The sequence below is a fragment of the Podarcis gaigeae genome (genome assembly GCF_964106915.1).
Source record: "Podarcis gaigeae genome assembly, chromosome: 3".
In the NCBI taxonomy this organism is placed as follows: domain Eukaryota; kingdom Metazoa; phylum Chordata; class Lepidosauria; order Squamata; family Lacertidae; genus Podarcis; species Podarcis gaigeae.
In genome coordinates, this window is record NC_139680.1 from 118,968,112 (window position 1) to 118,981,852 (window position 13,741).

At 47.1% G+C, this 13,741-nt stretch overlaps 1 protein-coding gene across 1 annotated transcript in view; it reads left to right on the plus strand.

Moving 5' to 3' along the window:
- The first annotated feature begins 532 nt into the window (after positions 1-532).
- LOC310841985 (uncharacterized protein) overlaps positions 533-13,741 on the plus strand; it is a 73,860-nt gene continuing 60,651 nt past the window's right edge. The window contains exon 1 of the mRNA XM_083733800.1: positions 533-633. The gene's annotated coding sequence lies outside the window, so the exon portion shown is untranslated. The remainder of the gene's footprint in view (positions 634-13,741) is intronic.

Consider the following 13,741-nt stretch of genomic DNA (forward strand, 5'->3'; position numbering starts at 1 on the left):
GCTCTATATAAGCAGGCTGGCTGAACCCTTCAGTTCAGTTCTGTTCTGGCCTGTGAATAAACAAGAGCTGTCTGAAGAATCACTGTGTCCTCTGATATGTTCACCCACAACTTAACACTTCCAACTCCACACTTCTGCGATTCTGTGAGTCTTGTGGCACCTTAAAGCCATGATGGTGGCACGGGTTTTCGTGGAGCAGGAAAGAATCTGCAGAGCCTGCTGCCCAGACAACGCTGGGCTTGATGGGCTGAGTACAGAGATTTCAAATATCTCTCCTCAGTGAACTCAAGTAAATTGCCCTGAGCCGGCAACTTATTTCTGTCTCAAGAGAGAGAGAGAGAGTTAAAAATTCTGTTGCAAATCTTTGATAACATTGCAAGTGCGCCATCTGATTTGCATCACTTTCAATGAGGCCTGTAAAACTTTGACCTCTGTGAAGGACATCACACCCCCATCTAGTGCAGGCAGGAGAAGATATTCTACACAGACACACACGGCAACACTTGCGGTTTTAATATTAGCGTAGGGGCTTTCTAGGAACAAGAAAGGAAGTGCGCAGAACTCCGTGAGGGAAATAAAGGCAGAACCATCTTGGCACTGGCTGGAAGATGCTACTCCAAGAGACCCCAAGAGGTAAGACTGCAGCTTTGGCCCTGAGCTTGCTGGGGCGTTGAGAGGAGCAATAAGAGTCGCCCTTGGGGTACGATGTTCTGCCCCCCTCCACTGAAGACTCCAGATGTAACTATGCATACAATAAACCATATTTCTAAGACACTAGCCTCCACTGTGCCTCCATTTCCTCAACGGAAACACAACTCCAGATGAACGCCTGGAAGAATAATATTTATTATTATTATTATTACTTGTACCCTACCCATCGGACTGATGGGACGCGGGCGGCGCTGTGAGTTAAACCACAGAGCCTAGAGCTTGCCGATCAGAAGGTGGGCGGTTCGAATCCCCGCGACAGTGTGAGCTCCCGTTGCTCAGTCCCTGCTCCTGCCAACCTAGCAGTTCGAGAGCATGCCAGTGCAAGGAGATAAATAGGTACCGTTCCGGCGGGAAGGTAAATGGCGTTTCCATGCGCTGCTCTGGTTCGCCAGAAGCGGCTTAGTCCTGCTGGCTACATGACCCGGAAGCTGTATGCCGGCTCCCTCAGCCAATAAAGCGAGATGAGCACTGCAACCCCAGAGTCGGCCATGACTGGACCTAATGGTCAGGGGTCCCTTTACCCTTACCCTACCCATCGGACTGAGTTGCTCCAGCCATTCTGTGTGGAACCCTCTGGAATCTTCCTAGCACACAGCAGAGATTTGGGGTGCTGCGCAACCTTCATAACAATACTTTGCTTTCAGTCTTGTCTCCCAGCTGAGAGTGGTTCTGTTGGTGGTGTTGCAGGGTGAGCAATATTGGCAAGGTTTTTATGGGAGTGGGTGGCGCTGTGGTCTAAACCACTGAGACGTTTGGGCTTGCCAATCAAAAGGTCGGCGGTTCGAATCCCCAAGACAGGGTAAGCTCCCGTTGCTCTGGCCCAGCTCCTGCCAACCTAGCAGTTCAAAAGCACATTGGTGCAAGTAGATAAATAGGTACCGCCCTGGCGGGAAGGTAAACGGCACTTCCATGCACTGCTCTGGTTTCTGTCACGGTGTTCCGTTGCGCCAGAAGCTGTTTAGTCCTGCTGGCCACTCTCTCGGCCTGAAGTGAGATGAGTGCCGCAACCCCACAGTCGCCATTGACTAGACTTAACCGTCCAGGGGTCCTTTACCTCTTTTTTCCCTTCTGTGTGTGCATTGATCCTCATTTGCTTGCGGGGAGATTAGATGACACTGGCCATTTAATGAGAATTCGTTCTGATTTGTTTGTAGGGAAGTCAGACAATGCTACATCAAGGCTAGTGATACTTGACATATCACCCAGGGGTCCTTTACCTAATAGTAGTAGTAGTAGTAGTAACAACAACAACAACAACAACAACAACAACAACAATGTTATTATTTATACCCCACCCATCTGGCTGGGTTTCCCCAGCCACTCTGGGTGGCTCCCAACAGAATATGAAAAACACGATAAAACCTCAAATATTAAAAACTCCCCTAACTTACCTATTGGCAAGGTTCAATAGCAAGCGAAAGGAACAGCATTTGAAACACACACCATGTCTTGGGTCCCCCTCCGACCTGCATCACATCCTGGGGCTGCCAGTTCCCGCTCTGTCCCTTTCGTCCCTTTCTGCCTTTGAAAAAACCTTCATTCGAGAAACCTGTTCTAAAATACTTAGACCCTCCCAGCGCTAGGACATTGGTGATTGATTAGGCCCTGGAAGGTATCCAAGATAACACTTTGAGAGAAATTAAAAACACCTCCTTGCCTACAGATCCTGTGAAACGCCATGTACCTGAAGGGCAGGAGTCTTAACTTTTGGAAGTGGTTTCAATAACACGACACCTCTTCTCTTTCTCTCTTTCTCCCTCTCCCCCTCTCCTCCTGCCCCCCTTTTCTTGCCCTCTACCTGGAGATACATTTGAATACGAGCCAGCTTGTTTTGACCTCAGCGTGCAGAAGGCTCGCCTCTATAACTCAGCCCTGCTCCAAAACAGCTGCTAGTAAATCTCAGGACTTTGCAGAAGTTAAAATGTTAATTCGTAAACTGGGTTAGAAACAATTTAATGCACCCATCATGATCCCATGGAAAGACTTTCAAGGAGGGATATGTAGAAAATGTAACTTGAGAAAAAAAAAAAGACATTGCACATATTTTAGTAAACCATGAAATCTTTAAGAAAAATATGTTTTTTAAAAAAGGAGGGTTGGCAGGAGGGCTTTGGTTCAGAGTACTTTTTAATGTGAATCTACAGCGCGGGTCAAATTGCTCCGGGATTCTTTATGGGATCTGTAAGATAAATAAATAAATTTATGGTGCTTGGAAACCTTCTCAAGACTGCAGAGACAAAGGACTTCTGCATCCCTGACCGTTCTGACAGGCCTTCAGTACAATGACTTCTGATTGGCCAGCTGCACTATGCATTGGGCATAGCTGGAGACAAACCTGCCTTTTAAAAACAGAACCACAAAGTGCAGGGCCCCCGAAACAAAGAGGGCCTTGCCGGGAGGAGCAGCAGCAGGATGAAGAAAAAAACCCAATGTCGGTGTCAACTCTAAGATGACGTGATGGAAGTGGGAAGAGAAAGTATTTATTAGCACCTACCAGCCTGCGGCGGGGTGCGCTCCCACTGCTCGGTCCCAGCGCCTGCCAACCTAGCAGTTCGAAAGCACCTCCGGGTGCAAGTAGATAAATAGGGACCGCTTACCAGCGGGAAGGTAAACGGTGTTTCCGTGTGCGGCTCTGGCTCGCCAGAGCAGCGATGTCACGCTGGCCACGTGACCCGGAAGTGTCTCCGGACAGCGCTGGCCCCTGGCCTCTTAAGTAAGATGGGTGCACAACCCCAGAGTCTGTCAAGACTGGCCCGTACGGGCAGGGGTACCTTTACCTTTACCTTTACCAGCAACTGCCAAATGATGGCCAGAGTGGTGCATTCTCTGGTTATCTCTCGCTTGGACTACTGCAATGCGCTCTATGTGGGGCTACCTTTGAAGGTGACCTGGAAACTACAACTAAATGCGGCAGCTAGACTGGTGACTGGGAGCGGCCGCCGAGACCACATATCACCGGTCCTGAAAGACCTACATTGGCTCCCAGTACGTTTCTGAGCACAATTCACAAGTGTTGGTGCTGACCTTGAAAGCCCTAAACGGCCTCGGCCCAGTATACCTGAAGGAGCGTCTCCACCTCCATCGTTCTGCCCGGACACTGAGGTCCAGCGCCGAGGGCCTTCTGGCAGTTCCCTCATTGCGAGAAGCCAAGTGACAGGGAAGCAGGCAGAGGGCCTTCTTGGTAGTGGCGCCTTCCCTGTGGAACGTCCTCCCACCAGATGTCAAAGAGATAAACAACTACCAGACTTTTAGAAGACATCTAAAGGCAGCCCTGTTTAGGGAAGCTTTTAATGTTTAACAGACTATTGTATTTTAATATTTTGTTGGAAGTTGCCCAGAGTGGTTGTCCAAAACGTCATAGAGGACATCAGATAGGGGAAAGTTGGCTTTCTGGTATCTCAGCCAGGCTCATCCTTGTTTTTTTGGGCCTCGGGTCTTTAGCTGAGCTAGTATTTCACAGCTCCTGAGTTCATAACCCCAAAGCCACCGACCAGCCCTTTCCCTATCTGGTTTCATCTCTCCAAAAGCCTCCCTGGTCGTGCATAGTTTCTCGCTGAGCTGTGCTGGAACGGCTCTCTCCAGCCATTAAAACCCACTCACGTCACTTTCTCCCACATCCACCCCCCCTTCTCTCTGGGGCTCGTGCAGAAGAATCCTCTGGCAAGGCTGCCTTCTGCACCTGCTACTCCTCCGAATCCCTTTCTTCTGCCTTGGAAACTTCTGGCTGTGATGAATGGGCTTTGCAGCGATTCACGGTGCAAGGGGACACTGTAGGCAGTGGGGAAAGAATATGAAATTGGGGCAGCTCATTTCGCCCCCTTCCCCTATTAAAGGTAAAGAGACCCCTGACCATTAGGTCCACTCGTGGACAACTCTGGGGTTGCGGCGCTCATCTCGCTTTATTGGCCGAGGGAGCCGGCATACAGCTTCCGGGTCATGTGGCCAGCACGACTGAGCCGCTTCTGGCGAACCAGAGCAGCGCACGGAAATGCCGTTTACCTTCTCGCTGGAGCGGTATCTATTTATCTACTAGCACTTTGACGTGCTAGTAGAAAGGTTGTTTTCTGCTGCTCCAGAGAAGCAGACACGGAGCAATGGATCCAAACTACAAGGAAGAAGATTCCACCTAAACATTAGGAAGAACTTCCTGACAGTAAGAGCTGTTCGACAGTGGAATTTGCTGCCAAGGAGTGTGGTGGAGTCTCTTTCTTTGGAGGTCTTTAAGCAGAGGCTTGACAACCATATGTCAGGAGTGCTCTGATGGTGTTTCCTGCTTGGCAGGGGGTTGGACTCGATGGCCCTTGCGGTCTCTTCCAACTCTATGGTTCTATGATTCTATGATTCTATGCTTTCAAACTGCTAGGTGGGCAGGAGCTGAGACGGAAGAATGGGAGCTTACCCCCGTCGCAGGGATTCAAACTGCTGACCTTCTGATCAGCAAGCCCTAGGCTCTGTGGTTTAATCCACAGCGCCACCCGCGTCCCACAGCGCCACCAGCTTTGTGCTTTATGTAAGTTGAAATCCACAGATGAAACGAAGAGCAAACCACGCGATGCACCAATGATGAAATGAAACCCGTGCTGCGAAAGGAGGCTGATGCAGCGCCGTCAAGGGGGGGGAATGCGTCAGGAGAAGAAGCTCAGTGGTTGGAGACAGGCAAACAAGGATGTGGACGCCAATATCTGCCCAAAATGAAGCTGAGGGACCCTAGGCCTGCACTTCGACACAAAGGAGGGGTTAGCTGGGTCTCTTGCTTTTACTTTAACCGATGAGCTCAGTAGGAATCTGAGAATTGTAGAGGTGGGAGGGGTCCCTGAGGGTCATCTAGTTCAACTCCCTGGAATGCAGGAATCTCAGCTAAATCATCTATGGCAGGTGGCCACCCAATCTCTGCTTAAAAGTCTCCACTGAAGGCGAGACTTCTACGTTCCGAAGGAGTCCATTCCACTGTCAAACAGCTTTTACCATCAGAAAGTTCTTCCTGATGTTTAGTCAGAATCTCCTTCCTTGAAACTTGAAGCCATGGGTTCGAGTCCCACCCTCCAGAGCAGGAGAAAACAAACTTGTTCCATCCTCCATGTGAAAGCCCTTAAGATATTTGAAGATCTCCTATCTCCCTTCAGTCTCCTTTTTTCTGGGCTTAACATCCTCAACTCCTTCCATTTGTTGTTGTTTAGTCATGTCCGCCTCTTTGTGACCCCCTGGACCAGAGCACGCCAGGCACTCCTGTCTTCCACTGCCTCCCACAGTTTGGTCAAACTCATGTTTGTAGCTTCGAGAACACTGTCCCACCATCTCATCCTCTGTCATCCCCTTCTCCTGGTGCCCTCCATCTTTCCCTACATCAGGGTCTTTTCCAGGGAGTCTTCTCTTCTCATGAGGTGGCCAAAGTCTTGGAGCCTCAGCTTCAGGATCTGTCCTTCCAGTGAGCACTCAGGGCTGATTTCCTTAAGAATGGATAGGTTTGATCTTCTTGCAGTCCATGGGACTCTCAAGAGTCTCCTCCAGCACCATAATTCAAAAACATCCCATGTTCAGCGATCAGCCTTCTTTATGGTCCAGCTCTCACTTCCATACATCACTACTCCTTCCATATTCCTTCCATCCTTTATTTTATTTGAAGCATGTATAAACCACCCAACACTTGCAAACATAATGTCAGTGTGCAAAAAAGAGAAACAAATTCAGCGCACCAAGTTAAAAACTTAAGAATACATTAAATCAATCTGTTAAACCAACGGTGGGGTCACACGAAGAGGTATGTAATGCCTATTTCTGCCTCTAGCAACCCCCCCCAAAAAAAACAACAACAACAACTACCTCCCTTTTCCATCTGGTGCATTTTCACCATGACAAAGTTCCCTTCCTATTTTCACTGTTTGCTGCTGCTCACTTTTTCTGGGACCCCAAGAAATGGGGATTGGAGGCGCATCCTTCAAAGGACATTCTCTGGGAGCCTTGTAGAGTCATCCCCCATGCCTCCTCTAGAGGGAGCCGCAGCTATGGTCCTTGGATCAAGTGGAAATAAGCAGCCGAAATCTGAACATAATTTGTGTAACACCGAGATACTGCCTTGCAATATATATGTATATAAACTACGGTTGCCGTATCTCAAACAGTGAAAATCCAGATAGAGGTTGTCCGCACAGACACTGCTTCCGGCTGCGGTATTTCGGATACGTCCGGAAAATTCTGGACATACGGCAACCCTAATTAATTAATTAATTAGGGGTGGGTGAATCTGTCAATTTCAATTTCTCTGTTTCTCATTTTCCCAGTCTTAAATTCAGTTCTCCACATTCCTTCATCGGATTAAGATTTTTTTTTTTTTAAATAATTAATGTCTGCATGAAAAATTCGTTAACCACTGCCTTTTAGGTCTGTAGCTTTGTCATAGACTGAGTCACATTTTTCCAAGCAACTTCCCTTGATATAATCTGTTTTTGTTTATTATTTTCATGAATATGTGCATTTTTGTGTGTGTGTGCCAACACTCTGGCAGCTGCTAACAGATAAATTATCACATCAGCAGATTCCAGGCAGGCCTTCAAAACTCAAAGCCCCACCCTGTAAGGACAGCAATTTTTGAATGTATTTCTGACACTCCCAGGAAGTGGGACTAAATACCGGTTAAAACCCAGGAAAGTTGGGGGTAACTGTTTTTTCTTAGAGGCCACCAATGCCTGTTTTTTCAAAAAATAAAAAATGTGAGCAGCTTGTTAACTGACCATTATAAGAATCTTGTAACATTAAGAACTGGGTGCCTTGCTTTCCTCCTCCCTGCCCATCGCTTTTTTCTTTTTGTGCTGTGTCTGTTTAGATCTTAAGCTTAAAGGCAGGAATTATGTTTTCTCGGTGAGCCACTCTGTAAGCCGTTCCAGCTGAGGAGCGGAGGTAGAAATGCTTTGACTGGCTAAACAAACAAAACTGCAGAACCCACGTGACGTTGGGATTTATTTTTGGGGCCTGCCTATAAATAGGCAAGCTGCCTTCTGTGGTTAAGAGGTTAACTGAATACTCTCAGTCACGCCACTTGTGCAAACTCTGACCTCCTTTGCAGCCCAACAGGGGCAGATAAGGTATACTGCTTTGTTCAAGACAAACAAGAACTCCCAACGCCACCGCTTCCAAGGGATCGTGCCTTGCCAGCTGAATAAACCTCGTATAAACCTGCAGTCGTGTTTGCCAACTTCATAGGGCTTGTTCCAGGCTTGTGGCATACACTCCTAATATATCCCGAAAGCTTTGGGCCAAAGGAAGCAGGCAGAAGCAGAACCCAGCTCATCTTGTTTGTTGATTCCTGAACTTCCTTCTGCCACAGAATGCAAAGCTGTGTCCATGTGGCTGGCAGGCGTCTGCTGTCCTCGCAGGCAATGGCCTGAGCATGCATCAATTTATTTGTATGCTGCTTTTCCATAGTTAAAAGCATGCTCAACATGAAAAAGATTACATAATTATTCTTCTTTGGCGATCACTTGTAGCTGAATAAGATTGTCTTCCATAAACACCATAAACACCATACAGAAGGCTGATCGCCGAAGAATTTATGCTTTTGAATTCTGGTGCTGGAGGAGACTCTTGAGTGTCCCATGGACTGCAGGAAGATCAAACCTCTCCATTCTGAAGGAAATCAGTCCTGAGTGCTCACTGGAAGGACAAGATCTTGAAGCTGAGGCTCCAAGACTTTGGCCACCTCATGCGAAGAGAAGACTCCCTGGAAAAGACCCTGATGTAGGGAAAGATGGAGGGCACAAGGAGAAGGGGACGACAGAGGACGAGATGGTGGGACAGTGTTTTTGAGGTTACCAGCATGGGTTTGACCAAACTGCGGGAGGCAGTGGAGGACAGAGGTGCCTGGCGTGCTCTGGTCCAGGGGGTCACGAAGAGTCGGACACGACTAAACGACTAAACAACAACAACAAAACCATAAACACGGTTTTAACAATGAGTCCGTAAGTGACTGTGGAGGCCAATTCTGGATCCACACGTCCTTCCACAGTGGGGACATAGGTTTCCTGGCAGGAGTTGATCGCGGTGTGGATTTGCCAAGCGTGCCTTCCTCTTAGCACGTTTCTCCCTTGCATCCTGAGTTCGAGTGTCTTCAAAGCCCATGGCACCTTTGTTCAAGGTTGTTCTCCAATTAGAGCATTTGCAGACCAGTGTTTCCCAGTTGAAATATACTCGGATTTCATGCTCTTTATTAAGCTCATAGTAGTGAGGAATGGAAGTTCCCCTGAGATGTCTGTTTTATATACATTATTTACACAATAGGCTCCACGTGATTGGCTAATTTCGGGATTCTCCTGTAGGCCAATCAGGTTGCGGATTCACTTCCACCTGGAGTTGGATTGGGTGGCTCCTGTGGACCAATCATACTGCTGCATTCTGGATCCTTTTGTTCTAAGACCAATCAGACTGCTGCATTCTGAATCCTATTGTTCTAGGAACAATCAGACAGCTGCAATTTGGATCCTATTCAACTCAGTACATAACACCAGTTATCAGTGTTTATGTTACATTTTTAAAATTTGCCTTAAGAGCATCTTTAAACCTCTGTTGTATTTCGCTTTCCATTCTTAAGTTGGGAATAGAATAGTTGCTTTGGAAGACGATCATCAGGCATCTGAACAACATGACCAGTCCAATGAAGTTGATGTTGGAGAATCATTGCTTCAACACTAGTGATCCTTACTTCGACAGTGGAATTTGCTGCCAAGGAGTGTGGTGGAGTCTCCTTCTTTGGAGGTCTTTAAGCAGAGGCTTGACAACCATATGTCAGGAGTGCTCTGATGGTGTTTCCTGCTTGGCAGGGGGTTGGACTCGATGGCCCTTGTGGTCTCTTCCAACTCTATGATTCTATGATTCTATGATTCTACTTCTTCCAGTACACTGGCATTAGTTTGCCTGTCTTCCCAAGTGATAAGTAAAATTTTGGGGAGACACCATTGATGGGTGACCCTGCTGGGAGTACAAGACTCCCGACGGCTTCGCTCACAAGGAATGTGCAAGCCCACTCACCACAACAAGGTGATGATCCCATGAGTGAGATCACATAATTACAAATATATCAAAAGTATATTGCCTTAACTTTTAGACTGTAAGCTGTGTGGACCAAGTGTTGGTGCTTGGGAAATATAGTGCAGCTGTGTTCAGGTAGAAATAGCCTGGCAAGATTGGTGGTTGGAAGGATAAAGAAAACTTAAGGTTTATTACACATGGCAAACAAAGCCATTCTAAGGGCAGGTTCTACATGTGCCCAAGATGGAGTCAATAAGTTGGCCCCAGCGCAGGCTAGCTCATAATGACTGAACTTGGAGAAGAAGCAGGAAGGAAGTAAAGTCTGGAAGGATTTTCCAACAACTCAGTGGTTTCTGGTTCTGGTGGGTTATTGCAAGCTTTGCTTCACTCCCAACAGTGGGGACCTCACTTTAATTTATTTATAGGAAACATTTATATCCACCTTTTGCTAAAAACTACCAGGTGGCGAGGCTAGTCAAACAGGAGATATACCAATAAAATGTAGGAGCAGGATAATCTCTTTTTCTTTTAGCTGTGTAAATTATCCTATAAAGTGTCATGTTCACTGGTAGGGTAAGCTGAATCAATTCGTTTTTTAAAAACAGTGCTGAGCCCTTGTGTTACAGTTCACAATAAAAACCCTTTCTAAGATCACTCATGGCACTGTTTGTAACTACTGTAAATCCTGATTATCTGAGAAGGAATAAATAACACCAGAAGGATGCCAAGAGTATTGTGGTTACAGTCAAAATATTTTCATGAGGAGCACTGGACGAGTTTTGCTTTTGGGATCTCATGAGAGTCTCTAGTTTGGCAATGCTTGGGGTGTCATTAACTTTGTCTGCTGCCAGCGCTTGCAGAGTTTATCGTTAATTATTATGCTCATTATTAACTGCACTTCTAGCTCCTCCTTGGAGAATTCTGAACGTGGAAAAACACACAGAAATGCATTCCTTCTGGAACTAGATTTCCAATTTGGGGAGGGGGAGGATGGACAGGGGAAAGACGTGGTCAGCAGAAGCCAAAGATGTCCAGATGTGTAATTTCCTTGCGTGTTTGCTGTTAAGATGTCCACCAGCCACCTCCGTCAAATGTGCCAGCAATGTCACGTGACCTACAAGCTCCCCACAGGCATCTGGTCGGCAACTGCGAGAATAGATTGCTGGAGGAGATGGGCCTTTGGTCGGATCCAGCACTTTGCCTCTTCTTAAGTTCTCAGGTTATGACAGTTTTAAAAAATGGCGATTGGAGAGACGACTGTTTTTGTCCAAGGCCACACAGAGAGGGACCTGGCTGAGTACAGGTTCAGATTCAGGCCCAGCAGTTCAAATCTAACGTTTTGGCTGTTAGCCTGTGTTGGTTTTCCTGACAGCAGGGCACATAGGTAAAGGTAAAAGGACTCCTGACCATTAGGTCCAGTTGTGGCCGACTCTGGGGTTGCGGCGCTCATCTCACTTTATTGGCCGAGTACAGCTTCCGGGTCATGTGGCCAGCATGACTAAGCTGCTTCTGGCGAACCAGAGCAGCGCACAGAAACACCGTTTACCTTCCCGCCGGAGTGGTACCTATTTATCTACTTGCACTTTGATACGCTTTCGAACTGCTAGGTGGGCAGGAGCAGGGACCGAGCAACGGGAGCTCACCCCATCGTGGGGATTCGAACCGCCGACCTTCTGATCGGCAAGTCCTAGGCTCTGTGGTTTAACCCACAGCACCACCCATGTCACATACACACACTCAAATGATGCTTGGATCTGCAAGAACAAGATGCCTCCTCCTCCTGGCTCCTGCTGCCTGGTCCAAAACTGAAGATGCAATGGGAGACCTTTTTGCTTCTTATAATTCTAGGAGTTGTAGCTTGTTAACAGGTGCTGAAAGTTTTTAGGAGACCCTCTTTCCTTCCACAGAGCCACAATTTCCTGAGGTCCTGGAGAAGGAGGAATTTCAATCTTTTGGGGATGTCTGGGAAATCCTATTCTGTGGTTTGCTTTTGCCTGATTTGTAGGATCACATCTGAACTTAATGAGCTGAGTTATGAACATGCCCTTTGCCCGTCCATACAGACCCTTCATTCGCCACCCCCCTATTTGTTCTGAGTCACAATTAAACTAGGAATTGTTGATTCAAGTAGGTAGCCGTGTTGGTCTGACGCAGTCAATAATAATAATAATAATAATAATAATTGTCCTGTAGCACGTTAGAGACCAACTAGGTTTGTTCTGGGTATAAGCTTTCGTGTGCATGTACAGGATCAGGTTTAAGGTACTGGTTTTAACCTTTAAATCCCTATACGGCCTAGGACCCTCGTACCTACGGGACCGCCTCTCCTGGTATGTCCCACGGAGGACCTTACGGTCTTCAAACAAAAACATCTTGGAGGTCCCAGGCCACAGGGAGGCTAGGCTGGCCTCAACCAGAGCCAGGGCCTTTTTGGCCGTGGCCCCAATCCAGTGGAACACTCTGTCACAAGAGACTAGGGCCCTGCAGGACCTGACATCTTTCCACAGGGCCTGCAAGACAGAGCTGTTCCACCAGGCCTTCAGCCAAGGCACAGTCTGACTCCCTCCTTTGGTAATCCTCACAGAACTCTATCCCAATGGTTGCCATTAATCTGATTTTGAACGATTTTAGAATGAACTGATTTTAGAATGCTGTGTTACTTTTACTGTTATTAGCCGCTCTGAGCCCAGCTTCGGCTGGGGAGGGTGGGATATAAATAAAATTTTATTATTATTATTTATTATTATACCCAGAACAAACTTAGTTGGTCTCTAAGGTGCTACTGGACAATTTCTTCCTTCCTTCCTTCCTTCCTTCCTTCCTTCCTTTCTTTCTTTCTTTCTTTCTTTCTTTCTTTCTTTCTTTCTTTCTAAGCATTTACCTGCAAATGGCACAAAGAAGGCAGCAATTTTATCATTCATTTTATTTTAAAAGAGGCTGCCTGCTTCAATGTAAAGTCTCACCCACCCATGCAGGATACTTTAAATTGCTGGTAAGACTTTTAATGTAAGTTGGCGTCTTTCATCTAGCTAGAAAGCTGATCGTTTTAAATTTCCGCCTCCACTCTGGGCACTGATAGTCGGAAAACTGAGAAAACCTTTGAAAGGGTGGAGGTGGCGACGAGGCGAAGAGTCGAGACCCCGACTGCTCCTTTGAGACAACCTAAGTCAGATAGCATGTGCAACGTTAAAGCACATCCTGTACGAATGAACCGTGGAGATGGTTTTGCATGGCCTCTCTTGAGTAATTGCATGAAATATCTAATTGCGCAGAGTCTCTAATTGCACAGGGTGTCTAATTTAGTAGGTGCTCTTCTGAAAGAGCCTCCTTTCCCCTTCTGCAGGGAAAGTTGCAGGCAAGAGCATTTGGGACGGGGCGAATGGCCCCCCGCCTCTTCCTTCGCTGTTTCTTGGCTCTGCGGCGCATTAGCACATCTGGAAATACTTCCTTGCCTCTTCAGCTGTGAGTGGAACTGAGCAAATCTGTTTCAGATGCTCTATGGAGACAGCAGTCACCATTTCACTCCCTCCCTCTCTTTCAGAGAGAGAGAAAGAGACCAGGGTTGGCTGCAGCAAAAAATGAACTTTCATCACTGTGTGGGGAAAAATGGAGGCCTTTCCTAAGCTCTAAGACAAAGAAAAAGTCCAGCTCGTTCCTTCTCCTTCGCTGGGAGCTCCAACACTAGAGTAGCCTTGCAGGGCACCGTGGCTTCACAAGCACAGGCAAAGAGTGCTTCAATTGCCCCAGATTCTTTGTCTGAAGCTTTTTGCACAAGGCCAGAAGAAGGCAGCAGGGAGATGCAGGAAGAGAAGGGGCCAAATGGAGAAAGCAGAATGCGGAAAATAAAAGGGACCTGTCGATTCAAACCTATCTAACCTGATTTTGCTGCTTTATTGTTCTGTTTCCACACCCTGTAAAAAAACCACAACAACATCCCAGCCAAGGTCCTTATGTCAGATGTGATTTTATGGTAGCACGACTGGTTCGACCACAATTGGCGCCGCACTGCAGG